This window comes from Rattus rattus, chromosome X (assembly GCF_011064425.1).
Source record: "Rattus rattus isolate New Zealand chromosome X, Rrattus_CSIRO_v1, whole genome shotgun sequence".
Lineage (NCBI taxonomy): Eukaryota > Metazoa > Chordata > Mammalia > Rodentia > Muridae > Rattus > Rattus rattus.
Window position 1 is genome coordinate 12260535 of NC_046172.1, and position 5025 is coordinate 12265559.

The 5025-nt window shown below is 41.8% G+C and overlaps 1 pseudogene; it reads left to right on the top strand.

The window, feature by feature from the left end:
* Positions 1–3242: 3242 nt before the first annotated feature.
* Positions 3243–4397, top strand: LOC116888984 (annotated as a pseudogene).
* The last annotated feature ends 628 nt before the right edge of the window (positions 4398–5025 follow it).

Consider the following 5025-nt stretch of genomic DNA (forward strand, 5'->3'; position numbering starts at 1 on the left):
CTTGGTATTTTTTTAAATGCTGAATGTATCCACAGAGGGAATCTTCAGAGCAAAGGGTCAAATATATTTTGATGTAACTGAACAACGAAAATAAACCATAACTCTTCCAGAGTTCTCAGGGAAATGTTATGTATGCCTCAAATAGTCAATTGTGCACCATTATATTAGAACCATATTACATCATGGTGAATAAGCTAAGAATCTTTCATGCAATATAGAAATGGAAGTGTCATCATTAGGATAAAACAACAACCTAGAGTATGGGAAAAGATCTTCACCAACTGTACATCTGACAGAGGAATAATACCTGAAATATATAAAGAACTCGAGAAATTAGACACCAATAAACCAAGTAACTCAAATTTTTAAAAACGGGGTACAGAACTAAACAGAGAATTCTCAACAGAAGAATCTCTAAAAAAAAAAAAAAAAAAAAAAAAGAATCTCTTAATGGCCGAAATATCTTTAGTCATCAGGGAAATGTAAATCAAATGACTTTGAGATTCTGCCTTATTTCCATCAGAATGGCTAAGATCAAAAACTCAAATGATAGCACATGCCAGTGAGGATGTGGAACAAGGAGAGCACTCCTCCATTGCTGGTGGGAGTGCAAACGTGTACAACCACTTTGAAAATCAATATTTCAGGTTCTAAGACCCAGCTATACCACTCCTGGGCATAAACCCAAAGAACACTCCATTCTACTACAAGGACACTTGCTCCACTATGTTCATAGCAGCCTTATTTATAATAGCCAGAAGCTGGAAACAACTCAGATGTCCCTCAACAGAAGAATGGATACAGAAAATGTGGAACATTTGCCCAATACTGCTCAGCTATTAAAAACAATGACTTCACAAAATTCTTAGGCAAATGGATGGAACTAGAAAATATCCTGAGTGAAGTAACCCAGACCCAGAAAGACATGCATACTATATACTCACTAATATGTGGATATTAGCCATAAAGTATAGGGTAACCATGCTATACTACACAGACCCAAAGAAGCTAAGTAACAGGGAAGGTCTAAGGAAGGATGCTTGAATATCACTCAGAAGGGGATATAAAATAGACATTGGAGGTGGTTGAAGGGAGGGAACAGGGTGGGAGAGGGCATGGGGAGGACAACGGTGGGATGAGGAGAGCAGGGGGTGGGGAGAGGCCTGGGAGAGAGAATAGAAATCTATGGGGTCATCTAGGACTAGCTAGAGATCTGGGACTGGGGAGGTTCTGGGGAGTCTACAGGGGTGACTGTAGCTGAGACTCCTAGCAGTGGGGATATGGAGACTGAAGTGGCCACCTCCTGTAGCCAGGTGGAACTTCTAGTGAAGGGAGAGGGATACTAACATAACCATAAAATTTTCCACCCAAAATTTGTCCTGCCCACAAGATGTGCAGGAATAAAGATGAAGCAGAGATTGAGGGAATGGCCAACCAATGACTAGCCCAACATGAGTCCCACCAGAGAGACAACCTCTGACAGTTAATGATATTCTTCTATGCTTGTAGACAGGAGCCTAACAACTGTCTCCTTAGAGGCTTCATCCAGCAGCTAATGGAAACAGATGCAGAGACCCACAGTCAAACAATAGGTAGAGTTCTTGGAGTCTTGCAGAAGAGTTGAGGGAAGGATTAAGGGAGCCAGAGGGCTCAAGGACACCACAAGAAGACCTACAGAGTCAACTAACAGAGGCTGAACCACCAACCAAAGAGCATGAATGGGCTGGGCCTAGGCCTTCTACACATTTGTAGCAGATGTGCAGCATGGTGGTCTTCACGAGGGTTCCCCTCATAATTGGAGCAGAGGTTGTCACTGACTCTGCTGCCTGCCATTAGATCCCTTCCCCGGGATAGGCTGCCTGGGAATCCTCAGTGAAAGAGGATTCACTTAGTCCTGCTGCAACTTGATGTACCAGGGCAGGTTGATACCCATGGGGGGCTTCCCCTTCTTTAAGGAGAAGGGGATGGGGTAAAAAGAAGAGGGGTATGTGAAGTTGGGACTGAGGAGAGAGGAAGATGAGGGGCTGCTATCAGTATAAAAGGGAATAAATAAATTTAAAAAAGAAATGGAAGTGACTTTTAAAACTTTCTTAAAGTTTTCACGCTAAAGATAAAAACAATTTTTATGGGTAACTTACTTTGTGTTATGTCAAGTTTCTGCTTATTTTAAACTGTTAAGTCACCAGGTACAAGAGTAACAACTAGCAATCACTCGGGTGACAACTAAATTGCCCTTCACTTAAAAGGCTTAGTCCATAGTGCTCTTTATTTGCATATCTGAATGATGAGAGCAGCAGCAATGATGAGTTCAACTGATAATTATGCACTTATGCTACTATTTGATTACGGCACAAGAAAATATATGCATGGCTCCCTGTAGGGATAGGATTCCTGGTCTTGGTACCTAGCTGATAGATTTGAGTTTGCAAAGAAAAGCCAGCTTTCAAGTTAAATCATTTGTAAGCAGAACTTTAATCTCAAGGATTCTCTCAAACATTACAAATGACAACATGGAGGGGGTGGGGAAAACTTGGATGCTACCTAATAAAAATAAGCTCAGTGATGACCCTCACACTGGCGTTTGAGTGAGCATGTCTCCCATGGGTTTCTGTATTTGGACTCTACTTGGTGGTGCTATTTGGGGAGATTTTGGAGATGTGGCTTTGCTGGATGCAGTATGTCGTCTCCTGGGGCAGACTTTCAGAACTACAATCCTTCTGCCACTTCCAGTTTACTCTCTCTGCTTATGCTTGGCTTTCTAGTTGTAAGCTCTCAGCTTCCTACTCCCGCTGTCCTGTTTGCCCACTGCAGCTTCCCTGCCATAACGGACTATCATCCTTCTGAGGCTGTGCCTCAGTCACTCTTCCATTGCTGTGAAGAGACACCGTGACCATAGCAACTCTTATAAAGGAAAGCATTTCACTGGAGCTAGCTTATAGTTTCAGAGATTTAGTCCATTATCATCATAGCAGGGAGCATGGCAGCATCCAGGCAGGCACTGGAGCCACATCCTAATTCAAAGGCAAAGAGAGAGACTTTGGGCTTGGCATGGGCTTTTGAAACCTCAATGCTCACCTCCAGTGACACATTTCCTCCAACAACATAATTCCTAATCTTTTCAGACAGTAACACTCCCTGGTGACCAAGCATTTAAATCTATGAGCCTTTGGGGGCCATTCTCAATAAAACCACCACAAACCATAAGCTGTTATGAATTCTCTCTTCTACAAATTGCATTAGCCATGGTGATTTATCACACTAAAGAAAAGTAAGTAATCCATAGGTCTTCTGAAGTCTCCAACTGTCAAATAAAGAATGTTGTAAGCAGTTATGTATTTATCTCTAGTAACACAGAAGAAACAGAGTTCTGAAGCAAAGGTAAAATGCCTTGAAATGTCAGATTGTAAAACAAGCAGACGGCAACCTCTGCCTAGGGAAGACTTCTGGGTCCTTTTCTCTTTACCTTCTGCTTGTGTTCACAGCAGCTATTACAGAGTCCTTACTCATCCACAACTGCATACTGTAACAGGGCTAAAGGAGAAAAGAAATGTTGGTTCGACACCAGCAAGGTTTCCTTCTATAGCTTTAGCACACCACGCTTTCACAAGGAAAAATTATGTCATTAGGCATGTTCCAAGAAACAATTTTGAACAACTAAAACATCTTCCTTCCTCTAGTTTTTTCTTTCTTTTTTGTTCTTCCTTCCTTCTTTCCTTCCTTCCCTTTTATTTGTTTCTTTTTCTCTCTAGTTTTCTGCTATAGTATTTAATTTTTAATGGTGCTGGGTTAAAGAGGTCACTACTGTGAAAGTATATAATGTATTTTGAGCATATCACCCCCTCTACTGCACTATCCTCAACTTTTCACCCCACATCCCTCTGACTAGTTCCCTTTGTCTCCCCCAAGACAACTTCCCTTCTGCTTTCATGTTTTGTGCACATATGTAGTTTTGTCTATGTGTATGAAATCCAAATTATACAAGTGACAGAACATTCCATATTTGTCTTCCAGAGACCCACAAAATTTGCTTAATAAGAATGGCATAGGAAAGATGAAGGGCACTGCCAATGCTCGGATGCCCAAGAAGGTGCCCTGGATGAGAAGGATGAGGATCCTGCACCAGCTTCTCAGGAGATACCGGGAATCTAAGAAGATTGACCGCCATATGTATCACAGCCTGTACCTGAAAGTCAAAGGGAATGTATTCAAAAGCAAGTGGATTCTCATGGAGCAGATCCACAAAGTGAAGGCAGACAAAGCCCGCAAGTAGCTACTGTCTGACCAGGCTGAGGCTCACGGGTCTACCACCAAGGAAGCATGGAAGCACCAGGAGGAGCGTCACCAGACCAAGAAGGAAGTGATCAAGACTCTTCAAGGAGGAAGAGACCAAGAAATAAAGCTTCCCTCATGTCTGTACATAGTGGCCTGGCTGTGGCCTCACATGGATCAGTCATTAAAATAAAACAAGCCTAAAAAAAAAAGAATGGCTCCAGTTACAGTTACTTCCACCTTCCTGCAAATGATGTAACTATATTATTCATGGTTGAACATTTCAAATATAGAATCTCACATTTTCTCTACCCATTTCCCTATGAACAGACACGACACCTATGTTGGCTCTGTGCTTTAGGTATCACAACTACTGCTGAGAGAAGCATTAATACGCGTGTATCTCTGGGATGTGTTAAATTGCAGTCCTTGGGGTAAATACCTAGGAGTAGTCTAGGTGGGTCAAATAATAATTCTACTTTTAGAGTGAATTTAGATAATTTTCTTTATAAAAATGATTTTAAATGTATTTGTGTGTGTGTGTGTATGCTCATGCTCGCACACATGTAAGTGTACATGTGTGTCTGTCTGTCTGAGTGTGTGTATGTGCATTATGTGTGAATTCATGTAGGAGCCCTTGGAGGTCAGAAGAGGGCATCAAATTGTGTACAAGTGGAGCTACAGATGACTGTGAACTGTCATTCAGGTGCTAAGAATCAAATCCCAGCCTTTTTCCAAAGCAGCAAGTACTCTTAA